Below are 16577 nucleotides of genomic sequence, written 5' to 3'. Positions count from 1 at the left end.
TGGGCTTGGGGACTAAATTGTAAAAAAATAAAATGTTGAGGGTAATTTTTTAAAATGTCAAAAAGACTTAATTGCATAAAATAAATTGATTTTTATGTTAGAATTAATGAATGGAATGAACTTATTAATTTAGATCAAGAAGAAAATCGACGAGAAGAGAAATTTACCAAATAGCCTCTGTAGTTAGACTTTGCTACAATTTGGTCTGGTAAGTTCGTATGAATTGTAGTCATTATAATTTTATTTAAATTAAATGCTTACTATGTTTTTTTAATGTAAATGAATCAATATAGATGTGAATGTGACTACATTATGATGAATTGACAGATATCGAGTCCTGGTTGAACCATAAGAATTCTTAGGATACAAATGACATATCATTAGGGATTTTATGTTTCGGGTGCTGGTTTTGAATGTCCTACCGATGGTTGAGGTCCTACATTTTTTGCAGATATTCCATAGCTCTTGTGAGTAGCATCGTGCAGCTTAAATTCCGTCCTACAGCTCGTCTTAACAATGATGTAAAGGAAATGTTACGGTTATATGTACAGGCACACTTTGTGTGAGCTTTCTCATGTATCCAATATGATTCTATATGGTTCAACGAGTAAGAAAAGGGAATGAAATGGTAAGTTCACAATTGAGATGTAACATGATGTTATAAAAGATTGATGAATTAAATGATGTATTTATATATGGGAAATCTACTTGTGCTATGGGTGAACTCATTCATATTATGGACAAGTGCACTAACTTGTGATTTGATGATGTTGTTTAGGCTTATAGTAAGCATTTGGAAATGGTAAGTAAGCAAATTAAATGTTGATGAATTAAATGTTATGAATTAAATGGTAAGTAAGTAAGCATTTGGAAATGCTATGAATGAAACATGATCGTATGATAATGATGATGAATTAAATGTTATGTTTAGATATATATGGTTGATTTCATATGTATCATTAACAAGTATGCTAACTAGTGAGTTTGATGGTGTTATATAGGCTTTATTAATCTTATGGCATTGGTAAAGGTTTATATTTATTCTATAAAGTTCATTATTGAAATGGTATGTTATGTTTAAAGTTTATACGAGCTTGCTAAGCATTCATTGCTTACGTAGTTATTTTTCTTTTGCTATACAAATTATTAGAAGCTCGACCGGTTGGAAGTTTTTCGGAGATCTATCACACTATCTAGTAGACATTTTGATAGTTTTTGAGTAATTTGGCTAAGGAATACAATGACATGTATTGGGTTCTTTGTGATGGTATTATGGTGTACTTGTTAATAGTGTTTTGGCATGTTTAAGCTTTGGAAAGTTAGGTTGGTTTGGTACATTTTGATGCCTTACCAACTTATGTGATTTTGGTTACTTTGATGTGCTTTTTTTTAAGGTTATCTTAGTATGTTGATAATAACTTGAAAATGATTACTGATAAACCGTAATTTATACATATTTTTACCCTATGCTTAACGCATTTTATGGATGATTTCCTATTAAAATTGGTTAATTCGATGCTCCTAATGCTTTAATTTCATGTTTTATACTTAGGAGAGCATAGGAGAGTGAAAGGAACAAGAAACGAGCCAAAATCGGAGAAAATGGGCCAAAGTACGAAATCAACACGGCCTGGACCTCATTACACGGGCAGACCACACGGCCGTGTCAATTTGGCAGGCTCAAGCACGGCCTGAAGTAATCGCACATTGGCGTGTTACACGGGCATGTCCTTGCCGAGCCCAAGTTGAGTCTGATTCGGAAAAGGCTAATTTTGAGGGCTTTTAGGCATTCCAAAGCCTATAAATACACCCTAGAGGAGGAAGAAAAGGGAGGCATAGAATAGGGAGTAAGGAATTACTCCAAGGAAGCCGATTGATCCATCTTAAAAACTGGATTCACCATCAAGACTGAAGATCTTTCCTCAATTTTCCTTCAGGAGTTTTGGGTTTTCTTTATGTTTTGTATTCGTTATTCTTCTGAGATGTTTTCTTTTTTAGTTATGAATTAAAACCCCTAAATAGCTGAGGGGAATGAAACCTAAGACGAATCTTGTTATTATTTTCTGAATTGTATGATAAATATTTAACTTGTTCTTAATTATGTGTTCTTAATTCTTGTTTTGATATCCCAGGATACTGATTCAAGATAAGCTCCTATTCAGAGGAGGAATAGACCCTGTCTAAAGTACATTTGTCATAATTAAGCGGAGTTGATAGCGTGCCTAGACATAGGGTGAGAAGATTTTGCTAGATTAGGGTGAAACCTAATAAGGGGATCTATAGATGAAGTTAATGCAACCCTAGGGTGTTAATTAGAGAAAGGTCTCAATTATTTAATCTAGGGATTAGACGTTATTAGTCCTGAATAGGGATAATAACATAACTTAGGGATATCTACGGAACAAGTTAAATGAATAAATCGTCCAATTCGGAGTCAGAATAACAAGGACAGTCTAGGTGGATTTTTTCTTAGGTATTGTCTTAATTCAATCGATTTTCTCAAAACCAATTCCCTAATTCCATTCTCTGTGAATTCTTAGTTTAGATAATTAGTTAGTTAAAACAAAAACCTCTTTATTCTTATGCTAGATAATAAAAAGACAGTCATTACTAATACTTTTAGTTCCCTTGGGTTCGACAATTCGGTCTTGCTAAAACTATACTACTGTTTGATAAGTACACTTGCCTACATCGCGATAACAGTTAGTTTCAAGAATGATTAATTATAAATATTTAAAACCTATCACGAAATCACGCGATCAAGTTTTTGGCGCCATTGCCGGGGAACTAAGATATTAGGAACACTCAATTTTTATTACTTTAGCCATTTATTTTTCTTGCAATCTAATTTTATTTTTAATTTTATTCTAATTTACTAATTTTATTTTTCTTTCTTCTGACAGGTTTTTATAGTTTATAACTAGAAGAAACTCGTCAGGACCACTACTTTTCTATGAAGAAATCGATCTCACAGTTTGCAGAAACCAAAGAGAAATAAGGCGAAGCTTAAGATACACAGAGAACGAGCAAAAAGACGATACTCAACCCCAACCGAAGAGATGGATGAAAACCAAGACAATCAGCTACCTCTTGTAATTGCGGTTAATCAAAATCCTTCTCCATGCACTATGTATGATTATGCTAAACCTTCTTTAACAGGAACTGAATCGAGCATAGTTAGACCTACTGTAGCTGCAAAAACGTTTGAACTAAAACCTAACACTATTCAAATGATACAGCAGTTTGTTCAATTTGATGGTTTGATGGATGAGGATCCCAACGCTCATTTAGCCAACTTCTTAGAACTATGCGATACATTTAAAATTAATGGTGTTTCTGATGATGCCATTCATCTTCGGTTATTCCCTTTTTCGTTGAGGAACAAAGCTAAACAGTGGTTGAACTCATTACCACGAGGGTCAATCACTACTTGGGAACAAATGACCAAAAAATTTTGACTAAAATATTTTTTGCCAGCTAAAACGGCTAAATTACGTAATGATATCTCTTCTTTTGTGCAGATGGATTTAGAAACACTCTACGATGCATGGGAGAGATACAAAGACGTTTTGAGAAGGTGCCCTCACCATGTGTTACCTCTTTGGCTTTAGGTTCAAACATTCCATAATGGCCTGAATCCTTCGACTCAGCAAATGGTTGACGCAACTGCTGGTGGAACCATCAATAATAAAGCACCTGAAGATGCTTATGAGTTCATAGAGGAGATGTCATTAAATAACTATTAGTGGCAAGTCATGTGGAAAAAGCCAACGAAAATAGCTGGTGTTTATAACATCGATTCAGTCACCATGCTCTCTAATCAAGTAGAACTTTTGAATAAGAAAATTGATGGTTTTCTTAGTTCTTCACAGGTTCACCCAGTAATGCAGTGCGAAGCAAGTAGAGGTGGAACAAGCCATTCGGAATACCAACTTTATGGCCACAACATCGATAACGAGCAATTAAATTACATGGGTAATAATCCTCGACCTCAAAAAAATCCATATAGTAACACTTACAATGTAGGTTGGAGGAACCACCCCAATTTCTCGTGGGCAGTCAAGGAAATCAAAGACCACAACCACCTCCAGGCTACCAACAACCACCCTACCAACAGGAAAAGAAATCGAACCTTGAAGAGATGCTCACAAAGTTTATCTCGATGTCAGAAACTCATTTCCAGAACACCGAGACAACACTTTAAAATCAACAAGTGTCGATCCAAGGGCTCGAAACTCAAATAGGCCAACTTTCCAAACTAATCTCCGAACGACCACATGGGAGCTTGCCAAGTAATACTGAACCTAACCCAAGGGAACAGCTCAACGCGATTAGCGTTCAAGGTGAAGAAGGATTTGTTAAGCCTGTGCCAGAACCAAGGCAAGAAATTGTGGTAAGCAAAGGTCAAAGTAAGGTAGATCACAATAAAAACAAATCGGTGAATGTGAAATATAAACTTCGTGTGCCATACCCTAACGCGACAAGGAAAGACCGCTCAGATGAACAATTTGGTAAATTCCTTAAACTCTTAAAAAAATTACAGATTAACTTACCGTTTATTGAAGCTCTATCACATATGCCAAACGCAATGAAATTTTTAAAGGAGCTTTTAGCAAATAAGCGGAAGATGGACAAGGCATCGCATGTGGAGCTAAACGCAGTTTGCTCAGCTATTCTCCAGAATAAATTAGCCAACAAACTTAAAGATCCAGGGAGTTTTACAATTCCTTGCTTAATTGGTAGTTTAGATGTTAATAATGCATTAGCTGATTTGGGGGCTAGTATTAACATCATGCCTTACAAAATGTTCAAACAATTTGGTCTCGGGAAACCCAAACAGACTAGGATGAGCATTCAATTAGTAGATAAAACTATAAGATATCCTAGGGGTATTATTGAAGATGTGCTAGTTAGAATCGATAAATTTATATTTCCCGTTGACTTCATTGTTCTAGATATAGAGGAGGATAGCAACACTCCTTTAATTCTAGGAAAGCCCTTTTAGCAACTGCTAAAACAATTATTGATGTTGGCATTGTGAACTCACACTGTGGAGAGGCGAAACAATCACCCTTCAAGCTCGCAATTACGCAACACAGTGGAAATTGAAGGTGATTGTCTAAACCATTCTACTAAAACTAACAATATGGTGCAACCTACTTTGCAGGAAATGAGTCTGAAGGAAGCACATGATTCAATCTCAAGCAACAATAGAGAACCCAATCATGAAGATCGAAAGCTACAAATTGAGGAGCTAGATGAATGGCGGATGCATAAACCGAGAACACCTGATAAATAGAATCTACGATAGAATAAGCTCAATCCCTTTCCAAATCAACTTAATGTTGGAGATAGAGTCTTATTAGATGCCACAAATCCCCACATTGTTGCTACCACATCGAATGAAGAAATCCCTCTTATGGTACTCAGCATTTTCCCATTCGGTACAGTCAAAGTGAGCCATCCCAAGTTCGACACTTTTAAGGTAAACAACACCCGTTTAAAACCTTATTTTGATGAGATTAATAACAGGAATGAGGAGTATAAACTCCTCAAAACACCATGATCATTCAACGGAGAGGGAAGTCGAGCTTAGACTATAAATAAGTGTTTCTCGGGAGGCAATCCAAGCACTAACTGTATTAACTTCTTTAACATTTAGTCTTCAACATCTAACTTACTAACGGAGCACTTGAATACAAGTTTTCCACAGGGACACGACCAAGAGCACGGGCGTGCTTAGGGCTGTGTGAAAAAAGGAAAACAATTTTTCCCAAACACGGGCTACAATAAAATGCCACGGCCGTGCGACATGGCCATGGTCGAACCTGCCAAAACAACATGGGGTTGAGACACGCCCGTCTGGAAGAATCATGGGTGAACCTGTTAAAACAGCACGGGCGTACGACATGCCCATGTCTAGCACCCGTGGACGACATGATCAAAATAACACGAGCGTGCGTAGAGGTACAGGACCGTGGGAAAAGTGAACCGCGCCAGACACGGCCGTGCGGCACGATCATGTAGCCATATGGCCTAGACACACGGGCGTGCCAGAAGGCCGTGTGACGACATCTCAATTCGCGACGAACACGGATGGGACACGATCCACATGGGCGTGTGAACCGGCCGTGCCACTTGAAAAAAATTTAGATTATCAATTTATTTTATTTATTTTTGAAGATTCTTTTATTTTTAAAATGGCTTATCTTTATGATTACTATCAAATTATTCCCCCAATTATCCTTTTTTCCTTCAGAATCATGTTTGTCCTCTAGTTGTATTTCCAGCAACTCACTCTCGCTAATCCAGAAATTTCATCCATTTTCAACTCAGGAAGTTTCACTTCTCTCCCTATCTTATTTTTATATTGTTATATCTATCTTTGTACATTGAGGGTAATGTATATATTAAGTGTGGGGGGGGGGATATTTATTTCATTATCAGAAAAACCCCTGAATGACTACTTTGTTCTTTTGGAAAGCTCTCATATTGTATTTAGGATAAATTTTGATTGATTTATGATTTTGATTGATATATCTTGAATTAAAACATAGGTATTTATGCATTGATTGTTTAAACTTTAAGACATTAGAGAATCAATCATGATAAGTTGATTTTTAAGAATTTAAAATCTTTGGTTGTTTCCCCAAAAGTTTAGGTATTACTTTGAGTTGGAATTCACAGGTTTTAAACATAAAAAAAGCCATAATTTTTTGTGAGATTTTTAGCCTTTTGAGCATCTATTAATTCTTTCGTGCTCACTTTTATTATTTCTTTGAGTGCGTCAGTATTGACCTGTTAGTCTAGAACTTGCTTGATTATGCATGTCGAGACCACACCATTTGATTTGATATGTAAAAATGATTAAGGCACTTAAGATTAACCCACTCATGCCGTGAAAAGCCTACCTCCACGATTAACCCCTAGTAAACCCCCTTGAGCCTAACAACCCATTTATTGTCTTACCCTTAATATTAACCCTTAACCCATTATTGTTGAAATCCTCTAAATTAATTTGATCCTCATTTTTTGTAGAGATTGGAATTCAAATAGTTGCTTAGCTAAGTTTTATTCTACTTTGTATTTAACTTGTTCTTAAAAAAATGAATACATCTTAATAGTAGTAATCTTCTGAGCTAAAGAAGTCAAATTCCATATTTTGAGAAAAGCTCTGTTGTACGCAATTGATGACTAGCTATTTTTCTAGTTTAGTAATTTTTCAACTCAATCTCGATTCTAACCCTTTCTTTCAGCTTGTGACCATACCCCCTAACCAAGCCTCATTACAACCCTCTAAAGACCATTTGATTGATATATCATCTTAAATTATAGTGGTGGAGATTTGATTTTCATACAAGCCTATGGTAATGACTTTTCATTATTGACTATTGAGTGCTTCATTTATTGTCCTTAAACACCTTGAGAGATTTGAGTGAATCGTTAGTGAGGATGTGAAACTCTGTGATATTCTGAATCAAAGGTAATTACTTAGATGAGGGGAGACACCTATGTTTGCATGATTAAATACTCAACTTGGAATGTTTGAAACTTTTATGTTCTTTTAGTTGAATTCTCAATGTATGATTACCTATGGATTATTTTGAGATATTATCGATAGAAATTATAAGTTGAGAAGAATTTATTTTGATTATAAGTTGAGAATTTTGCTTGAGGACAAGCAAATGCTTAAGTGTGGGGGTATTTGATAAACCGTAATTTATACATATTTTTACCCCATGTTTAACGCATTTTATGGATGATTTCCTATTAGAATTGGTGAATTCAATGCTCCTAATGCTTTAATTTCATGTTTTATACTTAGGAGAGCATAGGAGAGCGAAAGGAACAAGAAACGGGCCAAAATCAAAGAAAATGGGCCAAAGTACGAAATCAACATGGCCTAGACCTCCTCACACGGGAAAACCACACGGCCATGTCAATTTGGCAGGCTCGAGCACGACCTGAAGTAATCGCACACGGGCGTGTTACATGGGCGTGTCCCTGCCGAGCCCAAGTTGAGTCCAATTCAGAAAAGGCTAATTTTGAGGGCTCTTAGGCTTTCCAAAGCCTATAAATACACCCTAGAGGAGGAGAAAAGGAAGGCACAAAATAGGGAGTAAGGAATTACTCCAAGGAAGCCAATTGTTCCATCTTAGAAGCCGTATTCACCATCAAGACTGAAGATCTTTCCTCAATTTCCCTTTAAAAGTTTTAGGTTTTCTTTATGTTTTGTATTCGTTATTCTTCTAAGTTGTTTTGTTTTTTAATTATGAACTAAAACCCCTAAATAGCTAAGGGGAATGAAACCTAAGACGAATCTTGTTACGATTTTCTGAATTGTATGATAAATATTTAACTTGTAACACCCCAAACCCGGCCCAGATGTTATGGCCAAATTTGACGTGCCACATCGGAGTTAAAAATCTGAGTTTTGTTTTAGAGTTTTTAAAAGCCATATGTTTTGCTGAGTTAACAAAGTGTATGGAAGCTAAGCACCGTGTAGGTATCCGAGGCGGAGGAGGTGAGCCATGCAGTCGCTTAAGTACCAAGCTCTTTAATTGGATCCAATCCTAGACATGCCCACAACCATAGCCACACTTTGTCATTTCGAGTTTAAATTGCTTAAGTGGGCGTCTTTGATTAACCGATGAATCGTGGTGTTGAGATAATTTGAAAACAAGTATCATTTTGAAAACACGTCCTAAGTCTAGCCAATTTGAATAATAATTAACCAATTTTAAAGTTATTAAAATTAAAATAATCCGAAAAGAAATAAAAGAAAAGTTAAAATTGGCCTTATTACAACCCAAAAATAAATAATAGTTAAAGGAAATTAAATGGAAACCAACACTTTATTTAAAGCCCAAGACGATCACCGTGGCCACTGAATCCCTCTCGCCCAAGTCCCCACATCAAGGCTCACCGCAAGGTTAAGGAAAGGGGTGAGTTTGGAAACTCAGTGTGCAACAAGCCCTTTCAGAGCCCAAAACAATAACGGCTGTTGGGTCTAAGCCCAAATCCAGTCTCAATCATGCATCGGGTCAGTAGCCCTTTTCATATTTCATATTTCATAATCTTGGGCAAGCCTTTTCATATTTCATATTCTTGGGCGAAGCCTTTATCAGAAACAGTATGGCCCTTAGGCCCATTTCAATATCACATATAATTTCAATGAAAGAATGCAACCCATTTGGGGAGACTACTCAACCCACCATCCGCTACTCTCCACCGTACCAACCAACACACCATGTGGGATTAACTCGACCCACCCGCCATACTCTCCATCGGCAAGATAGTCTTTATCATATAACCGAGGCCTAGCCTCTTTTAATAATCGGGCAAAAGCCCTTTCAATAATCGGGGCATAAGCCCTTTTATAAGCGGGGCATAAGCCCTTTTGATAATCAGGGCATAAGCCCTTTTCACTTCCTCCATCCATATAAAACCCAACCCAATGCAGTTATGATTACATCATGTGCATATCATACATATCATGTGCATATCATACATGTCATGTGCATCTCATACATACCATATTTATCAAAATCCCATGTATTAAAATCATACATAAACCCTAGGGGTATAATGGTCATTTTACCTAGGGAAAAACGGTCATTTTCATGGTATAAGGGTAATCTCATAATTTTACCAAAATTAGGGTTTCCATGTTCATTAACGATTACTAACAATCCATGGGTGCAAACAAGTGATTCGGCCCATTTTAGCGAAATCGAGTTATTGGGCCTAAAACCCTAATGGGCCCTACTTAGCCAATTTCGTCATCTAGGCCCATTTAGCCTATATTCCGAACGGTTTTAATAGTCTTATCATGCCATATAACAGATTTCGTTTTCTACCAATTTTACCCAAATGGGCCCGAAAGCCCAATGGGCCCCACTTGACCCCTCGAGGCCCAACTTACCAAGAACGCCAAAATCACATTCTTACCGCTTTCCATCGTTCTCGATCACCGCCTCATCGATTCTAACTAACTAGTGAGCGTTAAGCTTGCTCACAAGTCCTCAAAATGCCGAATTTCGGCATTTCGCTTTTCAAAGATTTTATCGCTTTAAGCTATGAAAGGGTTCGTTACACACGATTTGCGATATTCCTTGACGAGATCTCCTATGCGATTTCTCCTATAATCAATTGTTAAATAGATCAGCTCGCAATAATTGAACCAAATCAAGAACTTTCCAATATTAACACTTACACATTCGGCCACCATCCATAATGGCCTTAGGCACCTTACCTTTGTCGCGATTGATGACTAGGCGTAGCTACTCCGTGATCCAAGCTACTCCAAATCGACACTACACCTTGCTGCTCCTTCAATAAATAAACCAAAAATATTAAAAGAAGACCCCATAGAGTCTATGCCCATATTCGCCATCTCCTAAACTTGGAGTTTGACTTTTGACCAAAGCTACACTAGGAATTGTTTAGAGTTTGAACACTTACCACGTCTTTCTCCTCTTGAATCCGGATGCCTAAAAGGTAAGGGAATCAAATGCCAACTATTGAGAAGGAAGAAAAAGGTTGCTGGTCACAAAGAATCGGCAGCCCCTATCTTCACTGATTCGGCTTTTTGCGTCACTTCGGCAAAAATAGAGATAAGGGAAAACAATGGTGAATGAAAGGAAATAGTGGGCTGATTTTGAAAGAAAGAAAAAGGAAGAAAATTGAGTAGAAGGGAGGTAGATTCGGCTGGAAAAGAAAGAGAGAAAAACTACACACCAAGGAACAAAATCGGCACAACTAAGACCCTAATGCCGAAATTACTAACCTAGTACCCTTCTGCCGAAAATCCCCTCTCCAAACTCCCTTATTCGGCCAACTCTATCTCCATATCACATCCCTAAAATCTCTCCCTTATCCCTCCTTAATTTATGCATTTGACTTGATCCAACTCTCTCCTCTTAGAATCCACTCGGTTCCAACACTTACCCTTCCCGCACAAAAATAAATACTCCTATTTGCCAACACAGGAATCGATCCTGTGTCTTCCCCAACACTTACACGCCACCTTTAAAGCTCCCTAGTGGCGCCACTTAGCCACTTTGCCGGAGGATCTTTTGTGATACACTTTACCCACAACTTAATATAAGGGCACCTAGCCGTAACCCCTAACTCCTAAGTCCAAAATTTAAAAATTCCATCGGGTTTGGCCAACTCATGGGCCTTCCATAAGCCCATTTACACACCCAAATTATGAATTCCATCATCACCTACCAAATTTTAGAAATTTACTTAAAATATCAAGAATCGCGAAAACCCGAAAATCGGATGTTACAACTCTACCCTCTTTAAAGAAATTTCGGCCTCGAAATTTACAGTCCAAACAGTTGAGGGTATCACGACGCATTGCCTCTTCGGTCTCCCAAGTAGCTTCTTCCTTGCCATGGTTCCTCCAAAGTACCTTCACCAATGGGACTGACCTCCTTCTCAACACCTTGACATCACGATCAAGTATTTGCACAGTTCCTCTTCAAAGGTCAAATCGATTGTACCTCAATTTCTCGCATCGCACGATATGAGTTGGGTCGAACGATATCGCCTTAGCATGGACACATGGAAGACATCGTGAATGCGATCCGATTCGAGGTAACTCTAGGCGATAAGCCACCGCCCTATCCGCTTAATGATTCGGTAAGGCCCAATAAACCGTGGGCTCAACTTACCCTTCTTACCAAATCTCAAGATCTTCTTCCAAGGCGAAACTTTCAAAAAGACCATGTCTCCTACCGCATATTCAATATCCTTACGCTTCAGATCGGCATAAGACTTTTATCGATCCGCCGCTTCTTTTAACCTCTTCCTGATTACCTTAATCTTGTCTTGATGTCGCCACCAACTCGGTCCAAGTATTTGCCTTTCCCCAATTACGCCCAACAAGTAGGCGGCGACACCTTCACCCATATAGTGCCTCATATGGAGCCATCTGAATACTTGCTTGGTAATCGTTGTTATACGCGAACTCCGCTAAGGGCAAATGGTCCTCCCAGCTGCCTCTAAACTCAATAGCACAACCCTCAACATATCCTCTAAAATCTGAATAACCCTCTCGATCGCCCATCCGATCGAGGGTGAAAAGCCGTCTTGAAATCCAATCGCGTTCCCAATGCCTCATGCAACTTCGCCAAAATCGAGATGTAAACCTTGGGTCTCGATGCGAAATTATCGATCTTGGCACACCATGCAACCGTACTATTTCCGCCACATACAATCGGCCAACTTCAAGTGAGTAATCGGTCCGGACAGTATGAAATGAGCGATTTCGTGAGTCTATCCACAATCACCCAAACCGAATCCTTCTTAGAAGGTGTCAACGGCAACCCACTTACAAAGTCCATAGTTACCCTTTCCCACTTCCAAAGTGGTATCTTTACCGGCTGTAACAATCTCGAAGGTAGTTGATGCTCGACCTTCACTTGTTGACATGTCAAACATCTCACAACAAATTCGGTCACTTCTCGCTTAAGCCCAGGCCACCAATATTGCTCTCGCAAGTCTCGATACAACTTACTCCCTCCTGGATGCATAGCACAAGCTTCATTATGTGCCTCTTTCAAAATCATCAATCTCAAATCGGAGTTCTTCGGCATACAAATTCTCCCTCGAAAACAAAGAATTCCCTCACTATTTAACCCAAAGTCAGGATTCTCCCCCTTCTCAACTTGCTGAAACCGAGCAACCAACGACTCATCCTCCAAATTTGCTTCTTAACTGTTCTACCCAAGTTGGTCTCACCAGTAACTCGCCAACAAACTCCGTCGTCATACAAACTTAGACGAGCAAACATCGCCTTTAATTACGCCACGCCCTTCGACTTAACGATCACCCACGACATTCGCCTTACATGGGTGGTACTCAATCGAACAGTCATAGTCCTTTAACAACTCTATCCACCTTCGCTGCGTAAGATTCAGTTCCTTTTGAGTCAGCAAGTACTTAAGACTCTTGTGATCCGTATAGATGATGCATTTCTCTCCATACAGGTAATACCTCCATATCTTAAGTGCAAAGATTACCGCTGCCAATTCCAAGTCATGCGTAGGGTAGTTCACCTCATGTGGCTTAAGCTGTCGTGAAGCATAAGCGACCACTTTACCCTCTTACATCAACACGCAGCCCAAACCTACATGTGACGATCGCAGTACACAAGTGAAATCCTTACCGACTCTGCTGAATCAAACCGGCGCTTAGTCAAAACCTTCTTCAACTTCTCAAAAGCCTCTTGTCGCTTATCCGTCCAAACAAAAGGTGCTCCCTTCCTTATAAGTTTAGATTAGCGGTCGCCATCACGAAAAATCCTTCCACGAATCTCCGATAATAACCTACCAACCCCGAAAACTTTAAATTTCATTATCGACTTCGGTGGCTTCCATTCCAAAATGGCTTCAATCTTTCGAGGTCCACCTTGATCCCTTCAGACACAACATGCCCCAAGAAGGTAACTTCCTTCACCAAAACTTCGCACTTACTAAACTTTGCATAAAGTTGCTTCTCCCTTAACACTTGCGATTACTACACGAAGATGCTCATCATGCTTCTCTTCCGCTTCCGAATACACCAAGATATCATCAATAAAAATGACTACAAACCGATCCAAGTATGGTCGGAATACCCGATTCATCAAATCCATGAATCTTTGCCGGTGCATTAGTCAACCCAAATGGCATTACCGAAACTCATAATGACCGTGACGAGTCCCGAACGCCGCCTTATAAATATCCCCTCTTTAACTCTTAATTGATGATATCCAATCAAGGTCGATCTTAGAAAACACCGAGGCTCCTTTTAATTGGTCGAACAGATCATCGATTCTTGGTAACGGATACTTGTTCTTGATAGTCGACTTATTCAACCGCCGATAGTCAATACACATTCGCATAGTCCTATCTTTCTTCTTCTGAACAGCACCGTGCACCCACGGAGAAACACTTGGTCTTATAAACCCTCTATCCAACGACTCTTGAATCGAGCTTTCAATTCTACCAACTCCTTTGGTGCCATCCGATAAGGCGCAATGGACACAGGAGCTGTTCCAGGTAGTAAGTCGATTCCAAACTCGACTTCTCTGTTCGAGGGTAATCCAAGAAGTTCATCTGGGAATACATCCTGAAATTCCCTAATAGTCCTAACCGACTCCACCGTTATCTCTTCAAGTCCCGTTTGACTTACAAAGGCCAAGTACGCCTCACAACCTTTCCGGATCAACTTCTCGGCTCTTAACGCCGAAACAACATTGGATAAATAATCCCTTCGTTCCCCTATGACCATTATCTCCTCATCTTCGGCAGTTCTTAGTACCATCCTCTTTGTAGCACAATCCAACGTCGCCTTGTGCTTAGTTAACCAATCCATTCCCAGAATAAGATCAAAATCCCGAAATGGCAGCTCCATCAAATCTCCTTCAAGATTTTATCTGTGTCACTAACTGATCGCCTCTAAAATTTTATCTACCTTAACCGAATGTCCCAATGGACTTATTATCGATACCCGCTCACGGTCTTCTCGGAAGCACATCCAAAGCCCCGATACATCACAAGCAACATACGAGTGGGTGGAACCCACATCAATCAAAGCGATGTAAGGCATGCTATGAACGAAGAACGTGCAGTTATAACATCGAGCGTCACCCTCCTCACGACGTCGTGCAAGATAAACCAACGGCGGTTGTCGAGCTTCAGATGTCCAAGACCTCGCCAGTGCCCCACGTCCTCGTCCATTACCATTGCCACCTCTACCTTGCCCACGACCCCTCTGTGGTGGTGGTCCTCCTTGCCGTGGTTGGACATCCCTTTGCTCTGCCGCTAGCTCCTGAGCTGTCCTCCGAGGACACTCTCTGAACTTATGCTCCTTTGACCCACATCGAAAACATGCTCCAGTTCATTTCCAGCACTCCCCCATATACACCCTACCACAGTCCCTGCAAGCCTGCGGTCTATAAGTATTTATCGAACCGCCGAACCGGTTCCTCCATCCTTGCTCTTTTAACACTTCGATTCGTGGCACTCGAGGGTCAAAATCCTCTTGAATCTAGGTCGATCCTTCTCACGATTCTTTCACTCACTCAGCTTCACCTCCTTGGCTATCTTAGCCTTTTCTACCAATGCAGCAAAACCACGGTCCTTCTGTGGAGCTATCAATATCCTAAGCTCATCGCGGAGACCATCCTCGAAGCGGACATTTGCGCTCATATTCAGTTGCCACTATACCACTAGCATATCGACTCACCTCAAAATTTCGCCTCATACTGCTACGCCTTATCACCTTGAGTCGATTCAAGAATTCCTTCGACGAGCATCCACATAGCTTGCTCCAACATACCTCCCTTTAAAGGCGCTTTTGAACAATTCCTGTGTTACTTGCTCAATTGGGGTACTCTCTCTTACGGTGATCCACCATCGGTATGCCTCGTCACGTAGCAAATGACACGCTCCTTTCACTTTTGCTCCACTAAGCAATCTAGGTCGTCCATGATCCGCTTACTGTTGCTGCAGCCAATATTACGCCACATTCGGGCCACTCCAAATACACCCCTAAATACCTCTGCTCTCGTTGGCGAGTCGCTCCGATATAGACCCCTATTCACTTGTCCAAAGATTAGCTCCACCACTCTTTCTAAAACCCTTAACATGGCTTGGGATAAAGCGTCATCCCCGCACCCGATCATAAGACCCAGTCTCAGTTACTTGCGGCACGGTGGCTCCTCGGTGGCCTATGCCCCAAGGATGAAGATTCATCTTGCACCCTTCGCGACCACGTCCGCGCCTAGTCCACGAGCTCCTCTAGTACTTATATCGAATTATCTGATTTACGAATTTTATGAAATTAGTAATACGTTCCACTGTTTATTATGAAATTGTCTTATGTAGATATAGCAGTTCAAGGATTGTTTTCGTATCATCGTAGCCTAGCTACCGTCTCATTCCTACCGTTTACAGCTCTACCCTAGCTAAAGTATCATAGTAGGGTCTCAGCACTATTCTTAATATCATATCAATATCATATATTGTAAGGAAAATATACTTACAGACTTGGTGCCGGGATTCATATGCCACTTCTTTCTCCAAAAACCATGTTTTTGATTATCGAAAATAGAAATTGAAAACTTTGATTTGAAAACTCCCTTTATTTTGAACTCTTGATTAAAACAGAAAGATGGTACCTTTTTAACATATATTTTCCATAAAACATCTTTAAAATGAACTTTTCGAAACCATTTCCAAAAATACCCTTCTTAGGCCTAGGTTTCAAAACATTTTGGACCCGATCCACAGTAGAAGTTGTTGCAACCTAGGCTCGATACCACTAAATGTAACACCCCAAACTCGCCCACCGTTATGGCCAAATTTGACGTGCCACATCGGAGTTAAAAATCGAGTTTCGTTTTAGAGTTTTTAAAAGCCATATGTTTCTTTGAGTTAACAAAGTGTATGGAAGCTAAGCACCGTGTAGGTATCCGAGGCGGAGGAGGTGAGCCATGAAGGCGCTTAAGTACCAAGCTCTTTAATTGGATCCAATCCTAGACATGCCCACAACCATAGCCACACTTTGTCCTTTCAAGT

At 39.7% G+C, this 16577-nt stretch overlaps 1 non-coding gene across 1 annotated transcript; it reads right to left on the bottom strand.

Moving 5' to 3' along the window:
- Positions 1–3488: 3488 nt before the first annotated feature.
- Positions 3489–3595, bottom strand: LOC128286188 (small nucleolar RNA R71). The gene has a single exon (XR_008276733.1). It is a non-coding gene; the product is annotated as a small nucleolar RNA R71 (small nucleolar RNA).
- Positions 3596–16577: the final 12982 nt, after the last annotated feature.

This window comes from Gossypium arboreum, chromosome 12 (genome assembly GCF_025698485.1).
Source record: "Gossypium arboreum isolate Shixiya-1 chromosome 12, ASM2569848v2, whole genome shotgun sequence".
NCBI classification, from domain to species: Eukaryota; Viridiplantae; Streptophyta; class Magnoliopsida; order Malvales; family Malvaceae; genus Gossypium; species Gossypium arboreum.
This window is presented reverse-complemented; position numbering and strand designations above follow the sequence as displayed.